Here is an 18630-nt window from a genome sequence, read left to right as displayed (position 1 = left end):
CTGGTACAATTGCAACATTTAAGAGGCATTTGGATGGGTATATGAATAGGAAGGGTTTGGAGGGATAGGGGCCGGGTGCTGGCATGTGGGACTAGATTGGGTTGGGATATCTAGTCGGTATGGACAGGTTGGACTGAAGGGTCTGTTTCCATGCTGTACATCTCTATGACTCTATCATGGGTGGTCATGCCTTCGTTTCCTAAGGAGCTAAGCTGTGTAACTTCCTTCCTGAAATGTTTCATTTCTTGTTGCGCCTTAAAAACTGTTTTGCTCACTCTCCGAATAGCACATTGTGTGATCTAACAATAAATTCTGTCTGTTAATGTTCCTCTAAAATGCACTCAGACATTTTACTGTGTCATAATTATTACTGAAATGCAATTTTCTTCTGTTGGTAACCAGAAAAGGCTCAAATCCAACCTCTCATTCATGCTCAGTTTGCTTATCAGTGGAGACACTGCACTTAGTTTCAAAGTGAAGCTAAGTGCGATGTCACCACTAAGTTGAGGGAATATCTCGCAAATTTTAGGTCACTGATGATTCCTTCCTTCCAAACATTGGCATGTACAATTTTTTTTAATCCATTCTTGGGATATGGGCATTGTCCGTAAGGCTGTTATCCCTGAGAAGGTGGAGTTGAGCTGGCGTCTAGTCCTTCTGCAGTCCTTGCACTAAAGTACTCATAAAGTGCTATATGGTAAGGGGTTCCAAGGTTTTGACCCAACAACAGTGAAGCAAGGGTAGAATACATCGGAGTCGGGGTGGTGTGTGACTTGCTAAAGCAGTCGTGGTATGACCTTTTACAACAAAGTGACAGAGTTTTCAAGTTTGGGAAATGCTGTCAAAGAACTAATAGCTGGTGATAACAGGATGATTGAAAACAGTAGAAAGTCCCTGTGCTGCATTGTTTGGTTTCCAAGTGAATTTCCAAAGGAGGTCTTGTAAGGCAAAATCATAGATCAAAAGAAGAGAACAGTGAAAAAGGTAAGAAAAATCAATAGTAACTTAAAGAAACTGAAAGCCATTATATAAAAAAGTTCACAAAGTTGATATTCAGCCAAATCTACAGAATTCCATTGCTCTCCCTTTTCAGTGCCTCTGGATGATGTCATGTCTTCGCAGACAACTACAAAAAGCAGAATTGTGGTTGAACCAATGATCACTGATTCTATTGTGCAAAACATCAAATTACAGAGAGAGAAAGGCAAGTCACAATATTCACCAGACAGTACAACATCGAGAATTTTGAAAATAAATTGTTAGAACAATTCACTTTCCTAAATAGAAGAGACAATTATTGCTGATAAGAAGAGTTGAAACATACAGAGATTCTTAGCTTGTCTTTAGCTACACCAGGAATGTGATCTCAGCTCAAAACCTTCACTTAATAGTTGCACATATAACAACCCCATCAGCAACATACTAAGTGACAAGCTCTATCCTCTATGGATCATTATTACTCAATATAATTCTGAACATATTCTTCCATTTTTATCAACATTATTCTTCCCTTTTGTTTTCATATCAATCAGGGCTCTATTCTGACAGTAAGACAGTGAGAGTAGTGCATATTATATTCATTTTACCATGTGGTGAACAGCTATGCTAACAGCTCAAGAGAACGTAATAAAATGTGGGGGATTCTTTTGTGTGGTCAGTAACTTCAACAATAACTTGCACTTATATTGTGCTCTTAAATGTGGTAGAACACCCCAGTATGTGTCACAGGTGCATTATCAAATGAAACCTCACATTAAGACAATATTAAGGCACATAATAAAAAGCTTGGTCAAAGCATTCGACTCTGAAGAGCATCTTAGAAGAGAAAAGAAAGGCAATGAGACAAAGGGACAGCTGCCAATAGCAGAGTGATTAGAATTATGTCATGCCTGAAGAAGTGCAGATATCTCAGAGAGGTGTGGTGCTGGAGGAGATTACAATGATAGGGAGATGCAAGGGATAGCATATTGGAAAGAAGGACAAGAGTTTTGAAATAGATATGTTGCTATTTGTTTCCTTTATTCTTTCATGGGATGTGAGCATCTCTGACAAGGCTTGTTACTCATTATAACTGAACCAAGTGGCTTGCCTGGCCATTTCAGAAAGTAGCTAAGAGTCAGCCACAGTGCTGTGGTTCTGGAGTCACATGTAAGGCTGAAAAATATCCTTCCCTAAAGGTTGCAAATGAATGAGATGTATTTTTGCAATAAATGATGACAAAACTATCATTACAATACAATTCAATGGAATTTAAATTGCACTATTTGCTGTGATAGGATCAAACTGAAAATTATTTTTGTTGTGCTAGAGATAAGATTTGCCAAGCATGGGAGAAAAGATTTGGATAAAGGATGTTTCAAATTGGATACTGGAAGAAACTCATGACTAATTTGATTCTCACTTTCTTGTATTTTCTATTGTGTATATATATATACATATAATATTACATAATAATGATAATAGCATTTGCGACTCAGTTACCTTCCCTTTAATTATTTGCTTCACACATTGTTTGATCTCGGCTTCCATTTCTTCCAGCTCCCTTTCTTAGATGCAAATTGAACATTGTACTATATTACATTTAATTCCATCTAATGTGCAAGATTATGTAGCTGGCAATGTTACAATTCTGCCACCTGTCTCAGAATTTGCACAAATAACATCCTATCTTTTCTTTCAGATCCAGAGCAACATTGTTTTTCAGCTTTTTGATATTGCCAATTTGAATGAACTGTTTGCTGCTCAACAGCAACAACATTGTTAAGGGAATACTTCAAAATTCAAAAATTCTTGTCATTTACATCTTCCTTTCTACAAAACAGAGGAGTACATTTATTTATAACTAAATGATTCACAGCTATCCTTTCAGACATTAATAGGAATTCTGTAATACAATATGTTTGTAGTGAAGGTGGGCGGATTATCTGTTCCAAACCAAAACAGAAATGCTGGAAATATTTAACGGGTCAAGCAGTATCTGTAGAAAATGAAGCAACATTAATGGATTGAATCTTACCAGCACCAGAGAGGAGACTCTGAAGGTGGGTCTGGGTGAGAAATTGAAAATAAGGTGTGAGATTGGCAGCATGATGTATTTCTACCTCCAGAAGATCATGCCAGGGTTAGTTTCATACCAGTTATTTGTCCAGTGTTTGGTGGCCAATTGGTCCAGTAGTTAGCACTGCTGCCTCACAGCACCAGGGACCCAGGTTCGATTCCAGCTTCAGCTGACTGTCGGTGTAGTGTTTGCAAATTCTCCCCATCTCTGTGCGGGTTTACTCCGGGTGCTCCAGTTTCCTCCCACAATCCAAAGATGTGCAGGCTGGGTGAATTGGCAATGCTAAATTGCCCATAATGTTCGGTGCATTCGTCAGGGGAAAATGTTGGGAAATGGGTCTGGGTGGGTTACTCTACGGAGGGTTGGTGTGGACTTGTTGAGCTGAAGGGCCTGTTTCCACACTGTAGGGAATCTAATCTCCAACTGGAGGAACACAGAGGACTCCATGGGAGAGGACTTGTGTTGAGTGCCAAGAACAGTAGCTCATGGAGTGGTACACGAGGAGGGATGGGAATTGGGGCGAGGGAATTAGTTGCCATGCCTCAGGAACAGACAGCGAGCATGAATGGCCACGCCTGCGGCTGAAGCCAATTCTTCAGAGGGCTTTATCTTCTTTCTGGTGCCCATACCAGCCTGCATCCTTCTTATTTTGAGCACTACCATTTTCAGGTTCCCACACAGATCCCAGACTGTCTCAGGAGCACCCCCACCCCCCACCCCATACCATCTCAAGCCCCCAGTTCTCCCAGTAGGTAGCATTGCCAGGCCTCTAAGGCTGCGAGAACTCAGATCAGAACTTCAACCTCAAGAATCCACCCACTGGGCTTAAATCAACAGTGGGCCAAGTCGCAGCCAATCAGTGAAACCAAATCTAAGGTAGTCATGCCAGAGACTCTGCAATCCTCTTGATCCTGGCTTCTGAAAATAATCAGTCTGCATTTCTTTATTCTTTTGTCTACAAAGTCTACACTGACCCTCTAAAGTGTAACCCACCCAGACCCATTCACCTACCCTATTATTTGACGTTTACCCTGACAAAAGCATCTAACCTACACATCCCTGAACACTATGGGCAATTTTAGCTTGGCCAGTTCACCTAACCTGCACGTCTTTTGGACAGTGGGAGGAAACCCACGCAGACACCGGGAGAACGTGCAAACTCCACACAGACAGTTGCCCGAGGCTAGAATTGAACTGGGGTCCCTGGCGCTGTGAGGCAGCAGTGCTAACCACTGAGCCACCATGCTGCCTCAGCTTAAATTTGCACTTCACAGGTGATTCTCACTAAAGATTCTGCAGTAGTTTCGAGCTGGAGAAGATCACTTTTGTACAATTCAAACTTAACTGGATGCAACTGACAATTCCTCAAATATTGCATCGGCAGAAACTGTCTTTTCCCGACAGCTTGATTAGAATCTGCACAAACGCTTCTGTAGAGCGGTATGGCACAGAGTGAGCTGTCAGTGGTTCTGCTTATTGGGTTGGTTTATATTTTCGGCCATTTCAACATAAACAATTGTCTAAATTAATTACATTACATGTATGATCTCACACCTCATGATTTCCTTTCATGTTTCCATTCTGTATACTCTGATGCACTTTTTGCAGTAGTTTGTTTTTCTCCCTTCCTTCTGTATTCCACTTATTGCTGTAAACTATTTATTGCTATTTGAATACTTTTGAATCCATAGAGAGCAATGTGGTTTTAAATATGGCCATCCCTATGTTATGAATTTCGACAATCCCAAAGGCCTCTTCCTGCTCAAGCTCAGTGATAATTCGCTTAAACGTACTATGCAAAATATAGGCAGTAATGTTCCTGAGGGAATAGCTAATATGTTGTGATTGCTCCAGCTCTTGGCCAAGGAGAAGGGGGAGGGAAGGAAAGATGGATATACAAGAAAGAAGCTTATTAAAATACAGATTTTTAAAATTCATTTACAGAATGAGGGTGTCACTGGCTAGGCAGAATTTATTACCCATCCCTAACTGCATTTAAGAGTCAACTGCATTGTTGTGGGTCTGGAGTCACATATAGGCCAGATCAGGTAAGGATGGCAATTTCCTTCCCTAAAGGACATTAGTGAACCAGATGCGTTTTTCTTGAAAATTGCCAATGGATTTATAGTTATCATCAGACTCTTAATTCCAGATTTTTTTATTGAATTCAATTTCACAATCTGCCATGGTAGTATTCGAGCCTGGGTCCCCAGGACATCATCTGGGTCTCTGGATTAACAATCCCATGATCATACCACTATGCCATCATTTCCCCCCCTGCTCATGTATTATTGTGTATTATTGTGTAGTGTTATTGTGTGTCATTTCTATTTTAATGGCGATACAGACCGTCCTGCGTACAACTATATCAGGTGATGGTTATAAGAAAATGATAACTCAATTGTTAGGCCTTTACATCAGTGTTCACAATCTGATTTCTTCAGATCGCAGGTCTAACATATAATAATTCTGTGGTTTTATAAAAGGACAACAATTCAATTACTTAGCAACCATATAAAGTGATCAACTTGTAGTCTGTTTGGATATTGATGGTATGACCACAGGCATTCGCTTTTCACAAAATTCTCCTGGCCTATCTGTATTAAAAGCAAAATATTGTAGACACTGGAAACCTGAAAGAAAAACTGAAAACTCTGGAAAAACTCAGCAGGTCTGGCAGCATCTGTGGACAGAAAAACAGAGTTAACGTTTTGAGTCCAGTATGACTCCATTATGAGTTCAGTTTCTATTTTCCAAGTTTAATTACTAACTTACCTATGTCTACTATGTCAATGAACATGGAAGAAAATAAACAGAAGATTTGCATTTATGTAGTACCTTTCACTTGACCATATGACATCTCAAAATGCTTTGTAGCTACTGAGACCACTTTTGTTTTTACTTACAGTTATAATGCGGGGCACACCCCAATCACTTTACACATCAGAAACTCTCATAAATAACAATGTGCCAATGATCAGATAATCTGAATATTTTTAAGTTATGCAGGCTGAAGGAAAGATATTGGTCTGGGCACAAGGGAGAACTGTTGGCACTTCTTCAAAACTGTGACAATAAAATATACAGATTGTTTCAGCACACTAATGCACAGCTTATCCTGTGTCTATTACTAGATGAAACTTCTGTTTGGTCTTTTGGGAACACATAAATGTCGCTAGTATAACCAGTGTATAACAGCTGCCATATTTTTTCCATTCTTGAACCCAGCAGCCTTCGTTAAGGATTTTCTACTAAATCATAATTTTTCCTGGAAAGGCTGTTATGACTCTATCTAGGTAGTCAAAAATCTCTGGCCACGTTTCTGCTCGTTTGAATATAAGAAATGCTCAATGTCTGAATGTTTCAGAAAGTTAGGAAATATAGCCTTCAGCCTGACAATTCAAATTGGCATAGGCTTCATAAAATTAAAGCAATGAATACATGACTCAAATACCATGTTGAAGAAGTGGTCTCCAGTTCATAAGCCATTGGCATCAGTAACGGATATAGTGGGGCTGCACAATTGGGATGGTCTATACCTGAGCCATGCTGGGGCCAGTGTACCCATGAACCACATAACCAGCGAAGTAGAGAGGGTTTTACACAGAACAATGGGGGCAAGGGATCAAATATGGAAAGATATAGCATGTCAATGATTGGGGTAAAGTAAGAGAAGAAAATAGTATTATGGGAGATGAGAATTAGAGAATGGCAGGAAAGGACACAGGGAGAAAACGTAGGAATGCACCAATAATCAAGACTAGATGTTACAGAGGTAACAACATAACTGACTAAAGGCTGTATATCTAATGTGAGCAGCATTCATAACAACGCAAACTATTTGATAACATATATTAAAGTAAATAAATATGATCTGATGGTCATTACAGGGATGCGGCTGCAGAATTAGATGTATTGACTATTGAGGTATACACAACATGCAAGATGAATAGAAATCTGGGTGAAGGTGGAAGGGTAGTTCTGTTAACCACGACTGACATTTGTGTGCACATCTTTGGACTGTGGGAGGAAACCCACACTGACACATAGACAATGTGCAAACTCCGTACAGACAGTCACCCAAGGCTGGAATCGAACTTGGGCTGATGCTATGAGGCAGCAATGCTAGCCACTGGGCCACTATAAACGTTGATTCCTTTGTCTACAAGAATCTACTGACCTCTGCCTTTAAGTTTATTTAAAGATTTTGCCTCCATCACCATTTGCAGAACAATGTGGAGTTGAACATGAAAGTAACAAAATTATGCTTCGATTATACAGACAACTGGTGGTACCACATCCTGGAATACTGTCTGCAGTTTTGTTCTCATTACTTAAAGAAAGATATAAATGTTTTGGAGGTGGTTCAGAGGAGGTTTAATAGATTGACACCTGGAATGAGTGGATGGTCTTTTGAAGATAGGTTGGACAGGATGGGCTTGGTTCCGCTGGGGTTTTCTGGACTAAAGGGTGACATGATTTAACTATATTAGTTTTTGAACGGTCTTGACAAGGCGGACCTGGAAAGGAAAATTCTTCTTGAGGATCCATCCAGAACTAGAAGAACTGTTTTAAAATTAGGAGTTACCTTTTTAGGATAGAGATGATGAGGAAACTATTTCTCCCAGAGGATTGTCCAACTTCAGTTTGCCTCACAAGGTACTCCACTTGTAATGAAGAGGAGCATGGGTCTCTTAATTACCTGCAGCACCCGCATACTAACTTTGTGTGACTCGTGCACTTGCACACCTAGATTCCTCATTCTCCTTCACCTGCTTTTTCATTCTTCCTACCGAAATGAACAACTTCATATTTTCCCACATTCCTCTAAAAGTCAGATTCTTGCTCACTCACTCAATCTGTCTGCAACCTCATGTCTTCTGACCTATCCTGGTGTCATCTGTGAATTTAGCTATGAGGTGTATTGATTGGAATGGGGGCAGGTGGATCTCACTGACAATGAGATCAATGATTCAGGCTGTTACCCTGGACCAGTTAGGGAACCCTAGCTGACAGATATAAACAGGAGATTCAGAGAGTCTCCTGATTCTAGGGACTGGCTCTGAGCTGGCTGGTCAGAGCCTATGTACTCTGCACATGTCAATAAAAGGTGACTTGGTGATGGGATACCAGCCTCTGTGTAGTTATTTCACATATCTTCACTTCCCTTGTCTAATCATTGATGTAATTTGTAAACATTGAGGCCACAGCAGTAAATCCCTACAGAAGTCCATTCATTTCAACCTGCCAATCAGACAGACCCATTCATGCATACTGTTTTCTGCCAGACAGCTAATCTTTTAAAACGATTCCCCCCTTGTTATTACATCTATCTTCCCCAAAACTTTGATGTGGCACCTTAATAAATGCCTTCTGGAAAGCTAAGCATAGTACACCTACAGGCTGCCTTTGCCCACAGCGCATGCTATTCCTCCAAGAACTCCAATCAATTGGTTATACTTAATTTCCTTTTCACAAAACCATGATCACTCTTCCTGATTATCTTGAGTTTTTCAAAGTGTCCAGCAATAACCTCTTTAATGATTCATTCTAACACCCACTCCACTACAGATGTCAAGATAACCAACCTATACATTCCTGTTTTCTGCATGCCTCTCATCTTGAATAGAGGCATTATATCTACTACTTTTCAATCTGGTAGAACCTTTTCCAAAATGAGAGTGTTCTGGAAGATTAATGGCACACATCTATTACCTTATTAGCTGCCTTTTTTTTAAAGATTTTAGGATGAAATCCATCTGAACCAGGCACTATGTCAGCTCACAATTCCATCAGTTTGTTTGGTACCTCTTTCCTTGTGATTGTAATTTTTCTAAGTTCCTCTCTCCCCTCCATCTCCTGATTTTTAAAAAAAATCCTGCAAAGGGAAGACTGAAATATTCATTCATCCAATCTATAATTTCCTTGTTACCTATCAGTAATTCTCTAGAGGACTAACACTCAGCTTACTTACCTGCCACCTCTATAAATACCCACAGAAAATATTTTTTACATGCATAGCTTGTTTCTCCTCATACTCTAATTTCTTCATCCAGATTAAGCTTTTCGTCATTCTGTGTCATTCTTCATATTCTGACCAATTGTCTGTTTCTCATCCTTGTGAAGTTAATTTTCCCTCAATTTGATGCTTTCCCTGACTGCTTTTACGATGGATGGTGGGTCCTCCTTTTAGAATTTAGGAATAAGCGTATTCTAAGTATTCTAAAAAACCTTTTTAGATTTCTGCTTTTGCATCTATTGAACCAGCCCTATTTTATTATATCAGTTCACTTCATCTAGCTCAGCTTTCATGCCCACATTATGCCCACAGGGTGGCACAGTGGCTCAGTCAGGGTGGCACGGTGGCTCAGTGGTTAGCACTGCTGCCTCGCAGCACCAGGGTCCCAGGTTCGATTCCAGCCTCGGGCAGACTGTCTGTGTGGAGTCTGCGCATTCTCCCAGTGTCTGCATGGGTTTCCTCCGGGTGCTCCTGTTTCCTCCCACAGTCCAAAGATGTGCAGGTCAGGTGAATTGGCCATGCTAAATTGCCCATAGTGTTAGGTGCATTAGTCAGAGGGAAATGGGTCTGGGTGGGTTACGCTTTGGAGAGTCAGTGTGGACTTGTTTGGTCGAAGGGCCTGTTTCCAACTGTAGGGAATCTAATTATTGTTCTTTCTTTAAGTTTGAAATACTAATCTCAGACCCAATCTACTCCCATTCAATCTGGATATAAAATTCAGGATGCTGTTGAGGGGTGCCTTTACTCTGAGGTCAATAATTAATCCTATCACATTACACAATACCAAATCTGAAACAATGAGTTCCCAGAGCATGCTGCGATAAGAAACTATTTCAAGAGCATTCAATGAATGTTCATCCAGGCTTCAACTGCTAATCTCTTTTTTTCTAGTATAAATGATTATATTCATTGTTTATTCATTGATTATTGTTGCCCCTTTATCACAAACTACAAATATTACTGGAGATACAAACACTTTCGAGTTTCCTCCAGGTGCTCCGGTTTTCTCTCACAGTCCAAAGATGTGTAGGTTAGATGGATTGACAATGCTAAATTGTCCTGTAGTGTCCACCAGAGATGTGCAGGCTAGGTGGGCTAGGTATGTTAACTGTGGGGTTATAGGGTAGGGGGCTGAGTGTGGGTGGGATGCTCTTTGGAGGGTTGGTGTAGTCTTGATGGGCTGAATGTCCTCTCTTAGCACGGTAGGCATTCTATGATTCTATGGGAATGTGGAATTTGCAACAAACAGAGTAGCTATGATATTGTAGAATTGAGGAACAGCCTCAAAGGGCAGAATGGTCTACCTCTGCTAATTTTTCACAAGTTCATATGGTAATAATCACCAGCAGATACTAAATGCCGTAACCAACATTGAAAAACATGTTTTTTTAACGTTCAGGCTAACTCTTCTACTTTCAAAAGTATGAAGTCATCGCCCTCTTCTAATGAAACCTATGCTATTTGTGTACAGAGACAGTGTACAGTATACTTAGCCGTCAGATGTTATTTAGTTCTTCCTTGGAGCTAATGCCATTGCCAACCAGCAACAATAAACACCTGCATTTTCTTGTAAGGCACATCAAATATGAATAACTTGGAAAATACCTCATTCCATTTCAGTTGCACGAAACTCTATTACACATTAATTCATGAAAACTATGCTTTAACTTCTGCAAATAACATAAGGTCTTCGAACTTCAAAAACATACAAAGTGCAAATCCTTTTGTCTCCAGTTATGAATGTGTTCACCCAATCTGTTGATTCATCCATTCTCTTAAATTCTTCTCAATCCTTTTTAAATTCCATTTTTAATTTTAGAATGTTACATTTCTTTCTTGGGTCCATGACTGGAGTAATTCTTTCATCAGTGGTGATTCAATCTTCCCTGGGTAAGCAATTGTTGAATCTGATCCCTATGCTCGGATCAGTGTTTTAGTGTTCTGGACACTTCCCAAGTTGCAGTTAGACCCCACCTCCTCCAAAAAGTTAGAAATCAATAATATCATAAAGGTTAGTCAAATTGAAATATTGCAATCTGGTGCAAGGGAAAAACCAATCTCCTGCAGAGCTTAGTAACTGCGTGAGGGTGTACCAGATTGGGCAAACCCTAGAAATAAACATAGGGCAGGAGGGGACTATTCAGCCTCAAGCTTTCTCCACCATTCAATAATGGCTTCTCTGTACCTTAACTCTTTCCATGAAATTTGCTTCAGTAGATCTGAATACTCTAAGTAATAAAAGTTCTACATTGTTCAATTCTTCAATACTGATGTCAAATAAGTATCAGCTTTCAGAGTGCCCTGAAAGCTTATACTTCCAAATAAACCCATCAGACTATAACCTGGTGTTGTGTGATTTTTAACATTGACCACCCCAGTCCAACACTAGCACCTCTACATCATGTCAAATAAGTAGTTATGAAGTTACAAACAGTACAGTATTTAAACAGAATTTTTACAGAGGACAGTTGAGAATAATATCACCTGATGTTCTTTGGATAAAACATGTGACATCATTTGTTGTTCCTTCTTCATGTATATTTGACCTTCCTGGCACTTGCTTTCCACTCTTCTGCAGGTTCATCTTTCCATTCATTTCCTTTCTTTATCCCAGTCCAAATGCTCAATCTGTCCTTTCACAGTAAATCTCTATTGATCACCGTTTATGCTTTCTTTTCATTCCCAGCCAACCGATGAGCAAAGCTTTACAACACGATACCATACAATCCATTAGCTATCCTCCAAGTTCAACATATAGTCCAAAAAGGATTTATGAAAAGGTTCTATCTTAAGCCTGACTTTTTCAACCTTTACAATTCATCTCAATATCTGACCAAACGTTTGTGTTACACTGGCTCACCTGTATGCCGGAGTCAACTTAGAATATATCAATGGACGAAATATCTGTAAACAATTGGAGTCAGCCTTGCACACAGGGTCTCCAGTATTTACAACACCAATTGAAATGTTAACTGCTTGCACATCCAGTCATGAACTGTTTGATTTAAAATAAACTAGTCTGCATTTGAGCATGTAATATTTTCTGTCAAGCTGATATCTGGACAATTATATAAATTGTGGTCTATTTTGTTTTATTTATAATGCCACTAACCTCTTATCTCTATGCTTTGAGAAGTTTTTTTTTAAATGATGTTACGTTTGCTTTGAATTGTGAAACTTGCCTGAAAGATTTGGCAAACAGCTATATCTCCCTGTAGATCAACATATACTTTCGACAGTCTAAAAGATCCAAACTCTGTTGTAATCCACCTGATTTCAGTTCTCAGGGTTGAATATTGCTGAGACAGAGTAACTTACATAGCATTCACTTCCAGATATCATCATTCCAAAGTTACTTATTCCATGCTGGCATGGACTGACCATCATGGCCCCAGTGGGAAGTGTTGTGGGTCCCAAGAACAGACGATAGAAGAGTGAAGAACAAGTCATTTTCTCACTCAGACTTGGAAAGCAGAGTATGTTAGCTCATCACTCACTCCAATAATCACTGGAAGCAGGAGACAGGACACATTGCAAAAAGATGAACAGCATTAGTTGGATTCTGGAGGTCCTTAGGATAGCAGAAAGTTAGCCATTCATATCCCCGCCCCCTCCCCCCCCCACCTTCTCCACCGATTACCAAATTACAATTCCTCATTTTATTTTTTGCCTGTTCCAAACTTGGGTGTTTTAGCAGAATATCTGACTGATTTTCAGTGAGACGTCCACTGCATTTGTTACCACTGCTTTTGCTTCTTCTGTCTTGGTTGTTCCAGCATTGCAGCCTCATATCTGTATCCTGCCAACAATTACATAGTTCACGCTAGCTGGCTAGCTAGCTGAGAAAGCAGTCCTGAAAGTGAAAGCCTCCAGACAGGAATAATCTAAAGATGACTAGTGAAGATTTCAGGCAGCAGATTTCCTTCTTGTTATTTCCTTCATTGGCAAGATTGGTGCTCTACTCTCTTGGAAATAAACGGTCTTTACAGTTGGGTGGATGAATACCTCATGGTTTGTCATTGCTGGAGGGCACCAGTTATTTCTTTTCAGTTACTTCCCATGTGCCCAGATTATATCTTACAGAACATGAACTGTCTATTTTCTCCCATCTTTGCTGTAATGATTCCAATTTCTGACGAAAGTGAGTACTGCAGATGCTGGAGATCAGCAGCATCCGAGAAGCAAGAAAATCGACGTTTTGGCCAAAAGCCCTTCATCAGAAATCTTGCTCCTCGGATGCTGCCTGACCTGCTGTGCTTTTCCAGCACCACACTCTTGATTCCAATTTCAATTTGATAAAGGTTGACATTGATGTGTATCCCATATCATGTGGTGCAGAGACATATAGCAGACCTTTGGATCACTTCATCCCATTTGTATCTCTTGCCACGTAAGGATCCCAAACACAACTTGCATACTCCAAGACTGGCCGAACACATGTTTAGTAGGCTACAATTATGAAAACGTTGCTGGCAAAAGCAAAGATTGCTGCTCATAAAATCCAAATTCCTGTTTATTTTAAATGTTATTTACTGAAGATTTATTTTAAGGTAATCTTGTGATCTCCTGTGGGAGAATTTCATTACAGAACTTAAAGCTATCTGTTGACGTTACTTTTTTTGGAGACCTCACTGTTTTATTCCTGAGCTTCCAACCTATTTTACCAATCTGGTCCTGCAGCTTACTCCATGAAACAGGAGATACTCTTGACTTGCACCTCACTTGACTGTTTATGCACTGTTACTTATTCACAATTTCATTCTATCAAGCTAAAATTCACAATAACCAAAGGCCTGTGTTTGGCCTCATCGTTAAGCCAAGAGAGAGATCCAAACAGAAGATGGTGCCATAAATACTGGATTGAGCTTTGATGCAGCACCTTCCAATAATATGCTGAGAAACAAGACTAAATTTGTTTTTGCTAAATAAAAACAGAAAGAACTGCGGCTGCTGTAAATCAGAAACAAAAAAAGTGGAAGTTGCTGGAAAAGCTCAGCAGGTCTGGCAGCATCTGTGCAGAGAAATCAGAGTTAACGTTCTGAGAAAGGGTCACCGGACCATTAACTTTAATTTCTCTTCACAGCTGCTGCCAGACCTGCTGAGCTTTTCCAGCAACCTCTGTTTTTGCTTTAAATTTGTTTTTGAGCTCCTTGGGACAAAAAGCTAATGTAGGTCAGCCAGATAAGTTGGAGAAAACTCCTTCTAGGTCATGAGAAATTTCTCGCAGACTGCAATACCATTTAAAAGATGTGTGGTTGCTTTTCGAAAATAAACTGGGATATTAAGGTCAAATAGGGATGTGGGACAAAAAGATGAACATCAGAGCTGCACTCTGACAGGAGCAAGGACGAGAGTCAGTATTATAATCTAATTGCGCTGGTCCACACATCAACTGCATGATAGAAAACAACAAGTGGCAGAGTGCGTGTTACAAGACTTTAAAACTTGCTTGGGATACAGCTGGTGTCATAAACCATTATGACATGTTGGACTTAAATTAGTAATGCACACCACCAAAGGTGGATTGCATCCTTGAACACACTGTTTTATTCCTTATCTGCCCCTCTTAACCTCTTAACTGATGCCTTCGGATTTTCCTATTCAATTGTTGCTGTCCAAGATCAAGCTATTCCTCCTGCCAATTTCTCTCAATCACCAGGATCGGGTGCCAGCTAGCCTTTTGGCTAAACAGCACAAATTGGAAAGGGATGCCCTGAAATTTCTCAAATGCAATACAGGTATCAAAAGTGTGCTGCTTGCAACACAACTCCAATAGTTTTCACACGTGTGCCTTGGATTCTCAATCATTAAGTCACAACTGATTTGATTGGCGTTTCATCAGGAGATGATTTCACAACTGACACTAACTACTTGTTAATCATTTTAGTGAGAGGAAAGAGTGTGAATTGTCTTTTGTTTTGCTTAGAGAGTTTGTGCATATGTGCACATGTGTGTATCTGCGTAAGTGCATGTGCATTTGTGTGTCTGTGTGAATACACACATGCAGAACGCAAACAACAAATTTGGTAGCATTATGTGGCGTTATAGAAATATGGATGCATTTCACAATGGTTTCAATTCCACACAGGTCAAACGTTGGGCCCAGCAAAACATGCTTTAGCATATTTTAATTTCTAGTTACTTACACCAAATATTTATTTACTGCAGTTAATTATAACAAAATGCTTCATTGAATGAACACTCAGGGGCAGGAATTGATACTGGGTCCACTGCTTTTTGTCATTTAAATACAGGAAATGATTTGGTTGTGAACATAGGGGTATGGTTATTAAGTTTCCAGATTGGAAACTTCAAAATTGGAGAGGAAGTGGGCAGAGAAGAAGGTTATCTCAGAGTACAACTGAACCTTGATCAGATGGGCCAATGGGCTGAGGAGTGATAGATGGAATTTAATTTAGATAAATGTTATGGACCAGGCCAGACCCCCTCAAAACATTTCAAGAAGGTAAGATACAGAGGCTTTGGAGAGGGTGCAAATAAGGTTTACCAGGATGCTGCCCGGACTGGAAGGCTTGCCTTATGAAGAAAGGTTGAACAAGCTTGGATTTTTCTCTCTGGACAGAAGGAGGAAGAGAGGAGACCTGATTGAGGTGTACAAAATAATGAGTGGAATAGATAGAATTAATAGCCAGAGACTTTTCCCCAGGGCAGGATTGACTGGTACAAGAAATCATAGTTTGAAGATATTAGGAGGAAGGTATAAAGGAGATGTCAGAGGTAGGTTCTTTACGCAGAGAGTTGTGAATGCATGGAATGCTTTGCCAGCTGTGGTGGGGGAAGCAGAGTCATTGGGGACAACTACGTGACTGCTGGACATGCACATGGATAGCAGTGAGTTGAGGGGGGCGTAGGTTAAGTTACTATATTTGACATTAGGATTAAATCTTGGCACAACATTGTGGGCCAAAGGGCCTGTTATGTGCTGTACTTTTCTATGTTTTATGTAAGGTAGCCCAGACCCTAACTTTGCCAATTGTTTAAATCAGGTGTACAGCAGATTCTCCAGGAGAGATGCTGCTGGTCAAACCATTTAGTTTTAAACAAAACAGAATTTATTTACAAGATTACTGAACAAAACACAAACAACAGAAAACAGAATACCAAATAACAGCCTCTCCGAAAACCCAACAGATCATCCCAACTTAATGATGCTGTTCCAAATACTTGCGACAAGCCCCATAAACACCCCTTGGCACAAAAGGTAAAATCAAACATAGAACAGAAGTCAGAGATTACCAGCCTGGACCTGCTTCTTTAGGTCCAGCAGCTTTTCCCCCACTACTGCTAAAAGCCAAACCAAACCAAACCAGAGAAAGCCAAGCTGGGGGAACTGGCCATTCCCCTTTCACTGTACAAGCAGTTTTTTTTAAACTCGAAAGCCTTCTGCCTGAGGCAGTATCTGTTAGCTATTATCAAATTGGCCCTGAAACCCTTCAACCCCAGACTTTTCAGAGTCTGTGAAAGAAAATAGCCAAGGACAACATATCCTTGTTATAGGAGCAGCTTCATCACATAACTGTGAGGTGCTGCATTTTGGAAAGGCAAATTAGGGTAGGATATACACACAATGGTAAGGTCCTTGGGAGTGTTGCTAAGCAAAGAGACTTTGGAGTGCAGTTTCATTCTTCCTTGAAAGTAGAGTCGTAGGTAGACAGGATAGCGAAGAAGGTGTTTTGTATGCTTTACTTCATTGGTCAGTGCATTGAGTGAAGAGAGTGCATTGGGAGGTCATGTTGAGGCCTCTACAGGACATTGAATAGGCCACTTTTGGAATTCTGCATGCAATTCAGGTCTCCCTGCTAAAGGAAGGATGTTGTGAAACTTGAAAGGGTTCAGAAAAGATTTACAAGGATGTTGCTAGGGTTAGAGGGTTTGAGCTATAGTGAGAGGCTGAACAGGCTAGGGCTGTTTTCCTTGGATCATCGGAGGCTGAGGGGTGACCTAATAGAAGTTTATAAAATCATGAGGGGCATGGATAGGGAAGTGGCATCCAAGACTAGAGGGCATAAGTTTAAGTTGAGAGGGAAACACTTTAATACAGGCGTTAAAGACCACCCTTTTCATGCAGTAGTCCATTTATGGAATGAGCTACCAGAGAAATTGATGGAGGCTGGTACAATTACAACATTCAAAAGGCATTTGGAAGAGTAGGAAGAATTTAGAGGGACATGGGCTGAATGCTGGCAAATAGGATTAGATTAATTTAGGCTTTCTGGGCACCATGGATGAGTTGGACCAAAAGGTCTGTTTCCATGCTGTACACCTCTGTGACACTATGGTATGGTACATTATCGGTGAACCAAGATTTATTGCCTTCTGAGGGATTCTTACATACATTGCTTAATTATGTAATGTTCACTCCCAACGGGTACTTGGGGTGAACTCTGCGCCAGTCTTGAATTCATTTAAGGTCTCTGTATTTTTTTCTGTTAAACTACTATTTAATCTATCTTTATAATTTCTATTTCGAACATCCTGGAAGTTAGTCTTACCTTGATCAAATCAAAAGGTAAGATTGCAATCGATGTCAAGTACTCAATCCAAGGCAATTGAAAGGTAGCTATGCAACACTGAAAGGGAACAGAACAGTTAAGACAGGCAATGGCATTGTTATTCATCCAGTAAAACTAACCTAATTTGAAGGATTGAGACAACAAGAACCTGATGAATTTGAAATGCAAGCACCACTGGAGTTTTAACTTCGTGACTGTCCGGTGGAACACCAAGTGCTGAAACTACTTGAACACAAATAGCATAGTCTAAGTGCCTGAGTATCTTCTGGATAGAATGACATATGTGCTTAAATGTCTTGCAAAATGCTTCAGCAGGTTTGTAAAAGTAATGTGAGTAGAAATGATCCACCACGTTGCAAGCTTCTCCCACTATCGTACTTAACACAGGCAAGTGGAATCAAATGTCAGCCATGGCTCACTTAGTGGCATGTGTTGCCTCAAAATCAGCAGGTCTTCAGTTCTAATCCTACTCCAGGGCCTGACTGCAACAAATCTGGCTGACACTACACCAAGAGGGTACTGCATTGGTGGAGGTGCTATTTTTCAGATGAAATATTTGTCTAAGATTCCATCTGCCATCTTGAGTGGATACAAATAAAAAGAGTCACGGATGCCACTTTGAAGAATGAGGTATTACCCACACTGCCCCTGCCAATTAATGAACCAACAACTCAAAACACACCTTGCTATTTGTGGCGATTTTCTCCCTAAGAATAATTGGCTGTGTTTTCTACATTATATTAGTAACTACATTTTTAAAAATATATATAATTGACTGTAAAGCACTTGGGATTTTCCTGTGGTCACAAAACAAAGCTACAAAAATACAAGTCTTTCTCTTCTCCCATTTCCTTTGACTAAACATTCTTTGTCTAAAATGGTCCATAATCTCTCCTACCCACATGAGTATATGAAATAGGAGCAAAAAGTAAGCCACTCAGCCATTCAATCCTTCTTAACCTTTCATTAAGATCATGGCTGATCTGTTTGTATTTCAAATCCCTATTTGGTGATAACTT

The 18630-nt window shown here is 40.1% G+C and overlaps 1 protein-coding gene across 4 annotated transcripts in view; it reads right to left on the bottom strand.

The window, feature by feature from the left end:
- Positions 1 to 18630, bottom strand: part of LOC140465746 (thyroid hormone receptor alpha-like) — a 360010-nt gene that overhangs the window by 333110 nt on the left and 8270 nt on the right. Inside the window, exon 2 of one of the 4 annotated variants that reach the window (XM_072561444.1) lies at positions 17591 to 17668. The exons of the other annotated variants lie outside the window; for them this stretch is intronic. The gene's annotated coding sequence lies outside the window, so the exon portion shown is untranslated. The remainder of the gene's footprint in view (positions 1 to 17590; positions 17669 to 18630) is intronic. 4 annotated transcript variants of the gene reach the window in all.

This window comes from Chiloscyllium punctatum, chromosome 42 (genome assembly GCF_047496795.1).
Source record: "Chiloscyllium punctatum isolate Juve2018m chromosome 42, sChiPun1.3, whole genome shotgun sequence".
Classification (NCBI taxonomy): Eukaryota; Metazoa; Chordata; class Chondrichthyes; order Orectolobiformes; family Hemiscylliidae; genus Chiloscyllium; species Chiloscyllium punctatum.
Note: the sequence above shows the minus strand (reverse complement) of the source record. Positions and strands in the feature narration are given on the sequence as shown.